The sequence below is a fragment of the Coturnix japonica genome, chromosome 1 (assembly GCF_054131305.1).
Source record: "Coturnix japonica strain WE chromosome 1, WE-NBRP24, whole genome shotgun sequence".
NCBI lineage: Eukaryota > Metazoa > Chordata > Aves > Galliformes > Phasianidae > Coturnix > Coturnix japonica.
The window spans coordinates 102117905-102133517 of NC_140663.1; the positions used below are offsets into that span (position 1 = coordinate 102117905).

Below are 15613 nucleotides of genomic sequence, written 5' to 3' on the forward strand. Positions count from 1 at the left end.
AATAGAAAAATGAAAGACAGCAACCTGTTAGGTTAGAGCACTGAGGCCCTTGTTCACATTGCTGATAGAGAACACAAAACACAGAGATAGTTAAAGTCTTTCCTCTTCCTGTTTTTTTTTCCTCTCAGGTAAAACCATCTTAGGTGACAGATGCCAGGGAGAAATTGTGTCTGCTGCTACCTCAGTCTTCTAAGGAAATAGATTTTCAGTCTTGTGCTGTCAGGTTACAAAGCAGCTGAATACTGTTTTAACATGAAAGTATTTGGGAAAATGGAAGCTAGTTAAAGTCTACTTTATGTGACTAACAAATATTACATGTTCATATGTAATGTCTTTTGAAGCAATAGTGTTAAGTATTTTATACCAGGAAAGTTGTATATGTGTTAGGAAAACACACAAGCAGACAACCCTGACTGAAACCTACATCACAGGAAGAATTAAAACATTTACATAGGAATCCTGGAATGCAAATGAGACATTGTTGGGCCGGCTGTTTTTTGTTTGTTTGTTTATTGTAATCACCATGGAGATGTAACTGTTTTTAAACATTTCTGCCTTCATTTAGCCATCTATATAATGAGCAGAGGACAGGTCAGAGGGAGAGAAAAAAAGAGGAAAAAACTACAAGGAGTGCCAAATAATCTGGAGGAAAAAGACTACAGAAATTTTTATACAGTGAGCATTTAGGAGTAGGATATGGATACCCCAGACACACTAGTGCTCCCAAATGTATCACAGTATCAATGTTTTCACTTGGAGAATTTAGAAATTTAAAATGCAAACAGATAAATGAATAGGTAAATAAATTATAGACATGAGGGGCAGATCTTGATGTGTCAAAGGCACACATCAAAGTGACAAGAAATCTTGCATATCAAGGTTACCACTGCATTTGTTATTCAGTTTATGAAGTACATCTGCAAATTTGCACTTTCAGTTGCCTGTGTATTTTATAAAAGCACACTGAGAAGCTTGGAATTTCCCCTCCTGTGCATTCATGAAAAGTTTTACAAGGAAATAAATGAAATTGTGTCAGGAAAAATCAAGTTAATCAAAGATAAAATCCAATCAAGATTTTGTGTGCTTGGATTATGTCTCTAGAATTACCCACTTACAGTTGGGATACTTTTTTTTAATAATCAACAGATTATTCATTGCCAAGCATACTCTACAATACATGCAAACAAAAAATGTTCTTGAAAGATATGATATCACTTCATGTATAATTACACAGAGTGAAAATAAATGTGAAATAGTAGGAAACCATTATTTGGAATGTAGGAACATCCACTCCAAAAAATGAAATGCCTTACTTCTGTTGCGTTTAAGTTAAAAATCACATCTATTTCATTTGCTTAAAATCATATATTGAAAATGAAACTACGTCAGAAACTTTTTCAGTTTGTAACTCAAACACAAAATCCATTAAATACAATCATTGTTGTTTGTGTAAACCCTTTGACTCCATGTATACAGTCCTTGATGTAGAGTTAACTTTTCAGAAACAATTTATAATGAAGCCTTGTCCACCTTTCTGTGGCTATTTTCTGTGATTTTCACATTGCTGTTTCTTACAGAAGAAGGCCAGAAGACAGAAAAAAAAAAAAAGAAAGAGAAAAAGAAAAAGAAAAAGAAAAAGAAAAAGAAAAAGAAAAAGAAAAAGAAAAAGAAAAAGAAAAAGAAAAAGAAAAAGAAAAAGAAAAAGAAAAAGAAAAAGAAAAAGAAAAAGTAGAGATGCATCATACTGTATTCCACTTTTATATGAGCTATTATCTCATCACCACAACCATATGAATGACACATCTCTAAGTGCCACATGCATGCATCTTGTAAATACCTTCAGAAATGTGGACTTCACTGCTTCCCTGGACAGCATATTTCAATGCCTTACCACCCCTTCCATGAAGAAATTCTTCCTGATGTCTAGTCTAAATCTCCTCTGGTGCAAATTGAAGCTACTTACTTACATCCTATCGCCTATCACCTGAGAAAAGAGACCAACACCCACCTTGCTATAAGGCATTTAGTCTTATTGAATGCCATGCAATTGGATGTGGTCCATCAATCCAGCCCATCCAGATCCCTCTGAAAAGTCTTCATACCCTCAAGCAGATCAACACTCCTTCCCAACTTGGTGTCAACTGCAAAATTACTGAGGAAGCAGTTGATTTTTTCATCAAGGTTATTAATAAGAATGTTTAACCAAACTGGCTGTAGTACTGAGCCCTGAGGGAGATTACTTGTGACTGGTGGCCAACTGGACTTAACTCCATTTACAATGGCCCTTTTGGCCTGGTCATCCATCCAGTTTTTCTATGCAGTGAACAGTACATCTGTCTAAGCCATGAGCAGCCAGCTTCTCCAGGAGAATGCCATGGTAAACAGTGTCAGATGTTTTGCTAAAGTCCAAATAAGCTTTATCCAATGTTTTCCTTGTCCACCAAGCAGGTCCTCTTCTTATAGAAAGAGAAAAGGTTATTCAAACAGGATCTGCCTTTGATAAATCCATGCTGACTGGGTCTTACAATCCTACTGTTATGCAGTTTGGGGTCTATAAAATGAAGTTCCTTCATCTCTGCCAGATAAGTATTCTCCAACCTGTGAAGTAAATAGCTCCAGCTCATGTTTTCTCATCCGTGGTAAGGCAGCAATGACTGCTTATTTTCAGTCTTTTAATCATGTGCTCAGGTCTTTACCATGGCAGAACTAGTTCCTTTTGATGACTATTAGGCTTATTATTGGGGTTATTTTGACTGAAGACTGAAGCATTATTAGCGTCCTTCAGAGTCTTCTTTTGTTTGTGTTCCTCATAGCAACAGCAAGCTGAAGTGTGTTTGTAAATGGAGTCACATGAAATTAAAGTGACTATTGCTTTAGAAAATACCTGTTGGATGCCAGTGTGGAATATCACTTTTACCAAACTGATAGAACATAGGTACCTTTGTATTTTCTCCTCTAACATCAGCAGTTTTTTATGAGATTGGATTTTCCTGTTCTGCCATTTCCCAACTCTGTGAAACTAGCTGCGTACAATCTCAAATACTTTGTAAATATAGCTTAACTCAGTGGTACTAATAAATTTACATTTGCTTTCAGATACAATACACTTGAAGTTCAGGCATGCTATTAAATGCAAAGCAACTTCACACAAGATTTCACTTTGAAGGGTATTAAGACGCAACAGCTTGTTAAGATAGTTTCAGTATACTAACTGAAGTCTCCGTCTCTGCCAGTTTGTATGCTAGTGAGATTAATTTGTCCATCTGCAATTAGTTCATTAAAGGCCAAAGGTTTTACCTCACTTCTGTCTTCTCTTGTTAATGTGGTCTGAAAGCAATTTTATTGTTAAGCTCATCATAGACTGAAGTATGCAATGATTGTATCTCTGGACCTACTCTGGTACTACACTTGGGTTTTAAATTATTCTTCAAAATGAGGCTTTCACATCTGATATTAAGGTATGCTCTCTGCAGAAGTGACAAAACATTTCCTAGTGAATACAGTATTTTATTTTTTAATGCCCGTAATTCCCAGAGTCTTAGATTCATCTTTGCTTAAAATTTCAAGTCTTCTGAGCAGCAGAGGGAAACCTCAAAAGAAAATTTGCAATAGGCACGTGTCCAGGTTTATGCACGTATTTTTCCATATGAAGCAATGAAAGTTTAAGAGAAGAGTTTTGTACCAAGAAAAAACAATAAAGGTAATTGATTTTGAAGTAAACACTAAAAGGGATCAATATTCAACTGTAATACACTGGAAAATAATAATAATAAAAAGCTGCTGTACCCTTGTAAGACATCTTGTAATTTCTACCATACATCCCTTTTTGTGTCATGGGTTGCCACATGCCATCTCTGGCACGGTTGGTAAGGCCAAGTAAGACCTGATTCAGGACACCTCTGTAGACCCAAGAATGCCTGAGTACTTGGTAATCTGCGTAGGGTCTAGTGAAAATGCACTGTAAGAGGTTGTTGCATGTTATAACAAGCCCATATGACTTGTTGCTTTATGCTACTGCTGTACATGACGAGTAAGGCAGGATGACAAATGTTTTAGAGAGTTTTTACAAAGTTTTAATGGAGCTGAAGCCATCATTCCTTCCTGCTCTAGAGTCCCATGTCTTAGAGAAAATCTCTCTCTGTTTTGCCTTGTCTTGTTCTACCTGTGAATAAGCTCATTGTAGTATTTTCTGTGTTAACACACAGGCACTACAATTCTGAAGGACTGCAAATTGAAACTTATTTGGATTTCACCAGCATTTCTTTCATTAAATTCGTTTTATAGAAGACATTATTTTAAAGGAACTACCTGAAGAAGGGCAGCATGGAAAAGAACTCCTGGATACATATGCAGTTCATCCATGCCAAAATTCTGTCATGCACTCAACAATTCCAGATGTATACTGCTTTCATTCTGCAATTTGAGATATGCCCAGAGAGAACCTTCATTTCTAGAGTTCCCTGTGTATATGTGGGTTTGCCCAAGAACACTCTGGTCAAAAACTGATATTCACCAGTTCTGCATGATTTTGAATTTATTGGTAATGTATAAAGACAAAGAATTCAACTGCTCAAAGAATACCAAGTCACACAAGATCTGAATAAATAATTGCAAATCAATCCCTTTTCCTACTTTATATAGACAATATATCCATGAAAAAGAAAAAAAAAAAAAAGAAAGAAAGAAAAAAAAGAAAAAAAGAAAAAAAACAAACACCTGACAGATGGTTCAATTTTAAGGGGAAATGATGTCAGTGATGTTTGTATATTGCCAAGTATTGATGTGGGAAAGGCTAACTAAGCATTTTTCATGATCATTTCAGAATTATTGAAAGAACACTTCATGCTTGGTTGTCTAGGGGATCTCGTCTTGCTGTGGTCTGCTGTGGAACACAAAGGTATGCTGAACTTGACAGCTAGACAGTTCATACCGTTACTTTCTACTACTTTTGCTGTACATAAAGCAGGACATGGCAAATGAAGCACAAAGGAGGAAATGCTCTTTTCTGCATCCTGCACAGCTGGGGTTCTTGCTCTGTCTTCATACTATAACATGTAGAATCACTGTCATAACATTTTCAGGCATTGTTATCTTTAGGTCTTATACACTAACTTTTTTTACATACAGTATTGGTGAGGACTATGAAAGACAGTTAAACAAAACATGAGGAGGCCCCCATGGTGCCAGGTTAGCAGCTGTCCTTTTCCTGACACCTGGCTTGCAAGAGGCTGAACAGATAGAGTCCATGCCTCAGACGTAGCTCAAAGCTTGTGCAGGGCGACACATTAGGAGCACTGGCCCCAGAAAATAGTCACACCTATACAACAAGCAAAGCATGTGAATTTAGCTTTTAAACAGCCTCCCTAGTTTCTGAATGTTGATAAATTTTATGTATTTTTTTCTTAAAGCAACACAAAGAGAAAGGAGAAAGAAAAAGGTAAATAATATCACCAATTCTGTACACAAACATATAAGGAATGGATCAAGCAAGAATTGATGTTAATGAGAAAATTCATAATATTTACACCATCGAGCTGTTATTTCATTTTATGTTGGATACATTTCTATGGTGATTATTACTAAAGTTATTATTCTTTCTCAGGAATGCATTTCAGTTACTGATATTCCATGATAGACATGAATATGGTTTTCATTATTTCAGTATTCGGTATTTTGTAATTATGACATCTATATTCAGTGTTACCAACACTGTCTGGAATAGATTTCTCACTCTTGTGTACAGTTAGTTCTTTTTGCAATGTTTCTATGCATAAGACCATCAAACCCTGTGCTTGAACTCTACAGCTTAACTTCCTGCGTGGTAGGAATAGTGTGTGCTCTTATTTCTCTCTCATCACCTGTTAAGCTTTTACTGACCAAACAGAACTCTGGGATGCTTTTTCTAAATAAGTCATCTTCCCGTAAGCAGGTAAGTCCTAAATCTTTTTCTTCTTCTTCTTTTTTTCCTTCCTCTCTCTCTCGGAAACATATGATAAGTAGTTTTCTAACAAATAAATCTATCTTATGAACAAAATAGAGGTTTCCATATACAAATAATAGAAAGCTAGATTTTGAGCAATATTTCAGTGTCAGCAAGAACTTATTTTTATCCAGGATGAAGTTAGTGGAAGGAAGAAAGGAAGGAAGAATTAAGGAAAAGCATGGTATGAAGGAAGGACTTTTTACACAACATTATTCAGTACCATGTGGAGATTTTAGAAAGCTCTTAGGATCTACCTCCTACTGCTGTATGGTGCAAAACCCAAAACAACTGTTAGCAATCTGGTTTGGGGTTTTTTTGTCTTTGAAGGAGGTCATAACTACACTAAGAGTTATTCAGAGCTGCTGAAAATCATCTTGCATCTCAGAACTACATCCTACTAATTTCTAAGAGTTTTCTTTTTGCATCATACACGTCCACTTTACAGATCTCCTATTATGAGGGATAAGAAATTTATTGTTATTTCCACTGCTTAAAACACAAAAGACTGTCATAATGTTGCCATTCCAATTATATTAATATTCTAAAAACAGTTTTCATGGAAATTGATTCATTTTATTACACGGTGATTCTAAAGGCTCCATGGATACTCCACAGAAATGCACGTTCAGGCCTCCTTGGCTCAGTCATTTTTCTTAGGTCACTCAATACGTAAGCCTAAGGGCTTTACTTATTCTCAGTTCTTAAAATCATTTGGTTTCTTATTTTCCTGTCCCCAAGATAGCTGAGTTCCTAGGAATGGCATAGCTGTTGCATATCAGTTAATTTTTCAGCTGTCAGCTTTCCTCAGCTGTCACTTTAATGTGAAAATTCCAGAAGATGTATTATATATACAAATATGTTACAAACTATGCCATGACATAAGAAGATCTGCCTGCTTGCCTGTGGTTCACTCAGCTAGAGTTCTTCAGTACCTTCTCTTGCAGTGAGTTTGTTTTTAACCTACATCCTAAATATCCAGTAGTTCCAGATGTCCTCAGACCTTAGTAAAGAAGGTCTCTGCTCCTCCTCTTCTCTCACTGAACAACACAGTAAGGAAATGAAACTCAAGCTCTCTAAAGACTGTGGAATTAATCTGTATAAATTTATGAATATTGATGAGGCCAGGTAATAAAAATATGTTTATTTAGGCATATCCACACAAGATTTCCCCAAGTGGAGTTCAATACACTCTAGTTGCTCTCTCACATATAGAGAAACTCCACCACCCCATCTTGCCAGCCTGTCTTTCCTAAAAAGCACATAGCCTTCCATGACAACATTCCAGTCATGTGAACTGTCCCACCATGTGCCTGTGATCTCAATGAGATTATGGCCCTGTGACTGCATGCAGATCTCTAGTTCTTCCTGTTTATTCCCCACAAAGCATGCATTGCTATACAGGCACTGTAGGGAAGCAGAAGGTGCAAGTATCTCTAGAAGGATTCAAGAAAGTTTAAGCCAGGCAGTTTTGTCTTCTCTGAGGAGCCCTCAGAACATCCAGTTGGACAACTGAGAGGCCTTTCTACACAGTTTACCAAAAGGACAACATTACCAGGCCCCTCTCTGTCACAAGGAACTCCATCCCCTTCACCCAGTGAATCTAGTTTAAAGCTCTGGTAATCAATCCAGCCAACTTACTCCTTAGAACACTTTTGCCCCATCTGCTCAGTTGCATTCCATTTGACACCTACATACTTGGTCTCTCAAAGGTGTGGCCAAGATCATAGCATGAAAACCTTGATCCCAAGACCATCCCCTTATCCAGTTATTAACCCTATCTATTCTTCTCCTGACCCAGCCACCAGCCAGGAGGACAGAGGAAAGCACTCCTGATCCCTTTAGCATCTTTCCAAGGGATGCAGAGTCCCTTTCAGTGTTCTGCAGTTTCCTCACTGCAGTCTCCTCTGACCCTATTTGAATGACAACAGGCAGATTGTTTTATCAGATGCAACAGTCTTCTTAATATCTCTGACACAGTTGCTAAGGCTGAGATATCAGCAAGGCTTACTGTTTTCTGTGGTGTCCCAGGATATAATTTTCTGGTCTAACACTACTTTATATTGTCATCAGTGTCTTAGCTAAAGACTTTTTTAGATATTTTTACACCTGGAAACATCCTCATCTCATGCACCTGGAACTAAAACTGGTTGACAGGGGGACTGCTTTTCTCAGTTATCCTTTATGGTCACCACAAAGGAGTACACAAATTTACAGTGTTCATGAACCACAACTCTAAGTTTTCTCATGGGGACAGCATTAAGTCTTTCATTGCAACATCTGTGAACAGCACCAGAATTAGTGGAATATTTAATGATGAGAGCAGACCATTGGCACAATCTAACGATTGGGAACTAACAAAGAACGTTTAATGCAGTCAAATTCAAGGTACAGCTGCTGGGAACAAAAACACAAGTTAAATGAACAGAGGAGACTGTCCTGGAAAGCAGATTCCTAGGTCTGAATTTAGAGACTGTTAGCTCTAATTGCAATGCTGTATTGAAAGAGCTGACCTCATACTTGACTTCATATAGGAATTTAACTGGCAGCAAAAGGAGGAGGTATTCTTGATTGATACAGTTAAATGACATTCAGAATGGGATGTCTGATACTAAAGAGTGCTGCAGAAAATAATGCAGAGAGTCTGGCTGGTTCATTTTGCTATTCTGCTCAGGATCATACTTACAATTTAGAGCAGCAATTTTAAGTTAAACCTCTACTTTCTCGTATTTTCAGTGGTTTCTATTGTTAAATCAGCTGACACCTCATTACTACGCTGGCATGCAGCCACATCCCTTCCAAGGATGATTTGCCAGTGGCAATCCAAATTGGTAGGCTGACTGCTTTACAGCAAAGCTTAGTGAAAGACTGAGAAAATGGCAAGCACCTCTACAAAGGGAAAGTTTAATATTGAATCTGTTTCCTGTCATGAAGAGTTCATAAAGGCCTGACTAGAGTCAAAAAGACATCTAAGCTCTCCACCAGGACTCAGGTTACAGCAGAATTATCCAGCAGAAATCTTCAACCACTGTTTCTCCTACCACTGCAAGCTGTTCTTGCAAGAGTTTGCTGTGGACTGCAAGCTTTTTCCAGGTAACCCTGGATAGTACAAAGCCACTCGTGTGGATTATCATTAGATCCTGCTTTAGTCTCTCTTGCCCCTTCATGTTTCCTAGTTCTGCTTTTGGTCACCAGCTACTCTTCAGTTCATCAAAGAAAGTGAAAGACAGCACAACACCATAGAGAGTGGTATCCTTTTAAAAAATATACTAAATAAAAATCCAGTGCTTGGCTTAGTGAAACACAGACACACAGCAACCTCTTCCTACCCCAAGGAGCAATTTCATTCATCTCAACCAAAGCCTGATAGCCAGCTTCTCTTTGAACTAACTACTTGTGGTAAGTGTTTTCACTGGCCTCTGAGAATCCTTCTCCACCTCTGCCTACCTAAGTAATTTCTTGGGAAATTTGTTTAGAAAATGGACACTGAAGCCAGCATTTTCTCATGTCATATAAAAGACACAGACACATTTGCCTATGCTCTGTTTGGAAAATAGATCTAATGCTCTGTAACTCTTTCAAGCTCTTTCTTTTAATGGTGCTTTGTTTATTAATGAGGTTAATCTATCATTTACAAATGGCTTGCTGTGAGTCAATAAAGTTTTGATTGGGAAAAAATATCTAGCTGGTATATGATGAAAAGGCACTTTTGGGCAGAGTACGATGGTAATGCTATCTCTATTGTCACTGTCCTACAGGGAGGAAATGTCCCAGCACTTATAAATTGCTGTGTAGTTGTAAAAGTCTACTTGATTTTGACCTTACTCTTAGGCATTAAATGGTTTTTGAATAAGAATTTATTAGAAAAAGAAAAAACATCATTTACTCCTATTGATAATTCTCTCTCTCTCTCTCTCTTTTTTTTTTTTTTTTTCCCTGGGGATTTTTTCTGCAAAATAGCCTCATTTTAATTATCAAGCCTCCAAAGATAGGATCACTCCAGTTTCACTTAGCACTGGTCTTGATTGAAAGGTATAATTTGTCAGAGGAGAAAGCATCACATGGGCATGCTGAAAATAGAAAAGGCATCTCCAAATACCTGATGCTATTGAAAAAATTTGAGCTCATCACATTTGGCTGACTGTCCTTTTCTCTCATGCTCTGACTATTAAAGACTGAATTGAAATTATCTGGCCACCTATTTTAAGTGGGTGTTAGAGACAAAAGATTAGTCTAGAGAAGATTGCTAGTCTTTTCTTCTAGCTACAAAGACCTCCTGGTATTTTTTAAAAAGGACAGAAGAAACAGACAGGCTTGGAGAAACAGCAAAAACAGTCTGGCCTATGTTAGTTCAACCAAATAGTCAGTGGTGTCACCCAAATTTGAAGCTACCCTTGAGAATTCAGCCAGTGTAATTGAAACCATCTGTTCTCTTTAATAAGAATGTATTCAAGAACTGAGGAGCTTAAGTCGGAGAGAATTACAGTGCATATTAAAAAGCAGTGTACTACTTGAATACTGACAGCATTAAAAATAGCCTTACTCAAGAATATGTGCCAAACACATATGTAAATCCCTTGCATGGGTCATTAATGTCCAGGTACTGATGCTGATTCATATTTTGAAATCAGATTTGCTTTCATAAGCAGTAATTGAGGTTGAACCACATGGAAGCCTAAACGTATATATAAATAATCATGCACAAACTAACCTTTTGCCTGTACTTTTGTCAGCAAAGCAAAGTAAAGCTCTAAAAGTAGGAACTGTCAGACTTTAGGTTCCTTGTGAGGGCTTCATCTATCCCTAGCAAGGTATGCATTACGATAGTCTTTAATTGCAGGGTCATTTACTTTTTTTTTTTTCTCTAGAACTCCTGACTTGGTCAGTGCCTTAGATAGGTGTTGCTTATTTACTAAGTAGCTCCTCAAATTTAACTTTGCCTTTGCCTTTCAGTGTGCTCTCCTAAGCTGTCATAATATGCCTACTTTTCCATACCTGCTTGGAAATTAAAATCCTTAGTTTTTTCAAGAGGATTTAAATTGCATTCCTTGTTCTACCATAGTGCTCCAAAACTACTTCACAATATCCTCTTTTTGTAAACACTGAACTGAAGCAAAAGGGGTTGACTGTAAAAAGCCTGCCTAGATAACCAGTTGGTATCTAGATGCTGGGGTTGGCATGTCCCTCACTGAACCCCATCTCAGGGCTTTATCCAGACTAGACAGTCCCATGGAGATCACAGAAGATCCATTCTCTTCCACCCATTCAAATTGATTTCCAGGGAAGACCTCTTATCTGTGGAAATATATCAAAGTCTTGTTCTGGCAGAGACCTAGAGCATGGATGGGGTACACAGCACCTGAACTACACTGATAACCATTAGCACACATTACTTTTGGAGAGATTGGATTTACACACAGCTTCATACATCCCAGAATGTCACTGCTGGCTTCTGTTGGAGCTGAGTCCACAGCTTTCCCGCAAACAGACATCAGAGCCCCAGCCAGGCAGACAGCTGGGAAAACAGGGTCTCACAGAGAATGACAATGTATGCAAGAGAGAGAAAAAGAAAAACTCCTCAAAGTTATTTGAGCAACAACTAATGTGCATAAAACCTCCTAGCCAGTACTTCAACATCCTCCTGGCAATCGCCGTAGACAACCACGTCCAATATAGAGTACCTAACTACTCAGAAATCTGAAGTGCTTTGTTGGCATTATATATGAACTCTAAAGCAGAGAAGTAATTTTGTTCCCTAAGACAGTGCAGAACTACTCTAAACATAACAGAATACATTTAAACAAACAAACAAAAAAGTAGCTTTAGAAAGGTCTTTGATTCCTATCCAGTTCATTCTCTTGCCTCCAGCATCTCCACCCAGGGGCAGGATCCACTATTTTTAAATCACCTCTGATCGATGTTTCTCTGACCTGTTCTTGACAAAGGACTGTAAACCTGACCTATACAATCATTCTGAAGAAAAATGAAATCAAATAAAAGGTGTGGAAGCAGAAGCCAGTAAAACATTTCAGCTCTGGTCTTGCAGGCACCATGCCCATGAAACATCTTATGTTTATAGTTGAAGTCTGAGGAGGACATATGGCGTTATTTGTTGAAAGAGTGGTCAGGCAGTAGCACAGGATGCCCAGGGAGGTGGTGGAGTCACTGTCCCTGAAACTATTCAAGAAACATGGAAGTGTGACACTTAGGGATGTGTTTTAGTGAGTACTATTGGTGGTAGGTGGACAGTTGGACTAGATGACCTTAGAGGCATTTTCCAACCTTAATGATTCTGTGATTCTACCTATACAGTATGAGTATGAGTATACATCCTATGAGTATACATCAGTAATCCATGATGTAACACTAAGCTTTGAGTTTGATTCCCAGTGGCTTAAAATTATATAATACTTCATCCATATTAGCCCCTCTGTAGGTAAGACATGGAGATTGCACAGATACAAAATAACCCAAGTCCTGTGACTGGAAATTACCTTTGCTTGATGTTGCAAGAGCATTAAGTTAATTTAAGAAGGACAGCAAACAAAGGGATGTAAAACAAAAGTAACAGTGGCTATGTGATGGGGCCTGATTTAGGTAGGGAGGAAAAGAACAACCTTAGTTCCCTCTATTAGCAGTGTTCAACATGGTATGCAGTCTGTGTCACATTAATGGGAGATCAGACTGCTAAACAGCTTCCCACCCCCAATCCCATGCAAGAAACCTGCCTCTAGCTGTGCTGCAGCTAGATACAGTATGGAAAGTCACATATATACCCATAGATATGTATATGCACAAGCATACAGATATATATTGATTCTGTCTTACTGTCTGCAGTAGATAAATAGTGAACTGTATTTCCTCTTGCATTTTCATTCCACAAAGTGCCTTTTCAGTTTCTATAGCAACTTCTGTTGTTTGTAACTTGTGGTCCAGACTAAAAATATCCTGGTTTGAAAGGGGGAAAATACTAAAAAGTTAGAATAATTGGCAAAGATGGCAATTTTAAAATGAAATAAAGTCCTAGACTATTGTTAATAAGTAGCCTGTTCATCATAAGAAGCACTGAATGTGACATCCATTATGTGACCTGTAAAATAGAAATGAGGCATTTATTTGTATGTCTCAGGTTCTTTGTTGCAACCTGAATTACTGCCATTTGAATGACTATCTTGTGTTCTCCATCAGAAATTCAGCCACTTGGTAATGCAAAGGAAAGAGTTCCACCTCTAAACATACACATCCTCCTGGTCTGCAGCCTTTCAATACCTGAAGGGAACTTACACCCAAGAGGGGAGTAAACTTTTCGAAAGGGCTGACAATAGCAGGACACGGGGAAATGGTTTTAAGTTAAAAGAGGGAAGATTTAGGTTGGATGTTAGGGGGAAGTTCTTCACTAGGAGAGTGGTTAGGCTCTAGAACAGGCTGGCCAGGGAGGCTGTGGATGCCCCGTCCTTGGAGGTGTTCAAGGCCAGGTTGGACGGGGCCCTGGGCAACCTGATCTAGTAAATGTGTATGTTTGGTGGCCCTGCCAGGCAGGGGGGTTGGAACTACATGATCCTTGAGGTCCCTTCCAACCTGGGTCGTGCTGTGATTCTGTGATTCTGTGCTCTGGGACCCCTTCCTCTAGATACTGGATCAATAAACACCGTGAATGTGCTTAATTCTCAACTGAAATGATTTCAACAATAGGTGCACCACACCACATGGAACCAGATTTTGTGAATAAGAGCTTTACCAACAGGCAACAAAACAAACTGATGCATGCTATACTTTTTTTCCCTCCCTTAAATGAAGAGAAATTCTTTTGTGGGTTATCTTTCAGCTCTCTCCAGATGATGCACAGCTGAAACAATCCCTTTCATAGCCATTAAAATGTTATGAGTACACATGATTTCTGAAAAGCAATTAGTCCTTCCCTCCATGCTGTGTTGCCATATTTTGGATAACATAGAATATTTTATAATATCATGTATGCACAGAGCATACTTTCATTATGAGAACCATAGCTGCAATGTTTTTTGTTGCGGCGTTTTACTATAATGAGCAGGGTTACCCTTACAGTGCAAGACTGGTGGGTTCATGGCCTCTGTTATTTCCTGGCTCTTCTCCCTCCATGCCCCAACAGTAATAGAAAGGGTTTTGTGTGCAACATGGGTAGATATGGTCCTTTCCAGCCTCTGGTCTATGCCTAGAGACTTCCCTCTGGGGAGAAAGGTGAGAAAAGAATTGTGTGAAAAATTAGCAAACAAAGAGGTCAAATTTGTGAATAAGCAATTTCCATCTTGTGTGCAATGGCTAATAAAACCAGTGAATGCAAGACAATGATTCTGCAGCACCTCTGCATTAAAATACACTGAGGGCAATCTGAAAGATCTTAATTAATCTTTTTTTCTATCTAAACTGAATACTTCTGGGGACAGAGACCGCACTATATTTGTTCTGAATAGAACACACTGTCAGCAGCCAATAAATTAAACTGTAATAAATGGAGTCATTCTGCTGCCTCGCAGTTTTGCACAGGCATTCCTTTTGGGTCTTCTGCATACTCGTATGTGCTTCTTCTTGAGCTCATACAGTTACCTACTTCTTTCTCCAGGCTGATGATTTTCAATTATTTCCTTGTTGATCTCTGAATTTTGCCAGGGAAGGTACAGAGGACATTTTTGCTTCCCTCCTTTCCTCATTACATTTGAAGATCACTTTGTTTTACCCTGCTCTCTGCAGCTCCCAGACATCTTTGCCTTTTAAAAGTTCGTTGATTCTTTCTAAGTTATCCATCCCTCATTTCAGCATGATCAGGTTTGTCTTACAAAGACATGAACTTACATTAACAGATGCACAATCATCTGATTAGTTATCATGAATGCCATGAGGTTAAGACTTTCGGCTCCCAGGAAACCAGTTTTCCCACCTTTCCACCAATTTTCAAAGTAAAATTGTGCAAATTAGCCACAGCAAACTATAGGATGGCAGTCCCTCTTATCTCTTTCCTGATGCCACACTTTGAAGACTTCTCATTTGTCTCTTCATTGCCATGCTTTATGGTACCAGTCTTAGGAGAGGTGCTGGGAGATAAGTGGCTGCTGTGGTCTCATCAGCTCCAGACAGGAGCAGAATAGGTATCTCACTGCAAATGTGCTTCTCTGACTCCAAGCCATTATGTTCTTGATCAGTGTTAATTTTTCGTTCTGCAGCACCAGAAGCAGCTGGTTCATGTTAGTTGGAAATATCCTGAGAACTACGATTCCAGAAGGTGCCCGAAGCATAAAGGTGCAGTATTTCTGTTCCGCCATCCTTTGCCAGTGGCCTCTCTCTCCAATGTTCTGCCACTGATGCAGGCTTGTTTAGTCACTTATATGTGACATTCTTGAGTCACAGAAGCTAGTGCCATTTTGTTTGCTCACAGTCAGGCATCCTCAGCTGATATAAATGGATACATTTCCTAAAAAGGTGATGTTCCTAATTAATGTGGGCAATGCTTTGCCACATACAAGAATCTGAATATCCTTTGTATGCCAGAAGATTGCAGAAAAATTCCAAAGTTCATCTGAGATATGCAAACTGATGCTTTGGTAATGCATGGAGAAGAAAGCCAAATGTCTCTTAACATCTATTTGCTTGCAGTGTCAT

At 38.5% G+C, this 15613-nt stretch overlaps 1 long non-coding RNA gene across 4 annotated transcripts in view; it reads left to right on the top strand.

Moving 5' to 3' along the window:
* Positions 1 to 15613, top strand: part of LOC146762617 (uncharacterized) — a 66443-nt gene that overhangs the window by 8701 nt on the left and 42129 nt on the right. For 3 of the 4 annotated variants that reach the window (XR_014946637.1, XR_014946636.1, XR_014946634.1), the window contains exon 2: positions 4823 to 4897. The exons of the other annotated variant lie outside the window; for it this stretch is intronic. This is a non-coding gene — a long non-coding RNA (uncharacterized LOC146762617). The remainder of the gene's footprint in view (positions 1 to 4822; positions 4898 to 15613) is intronic. 4 annotated transcript variants of the gene reach the window in all.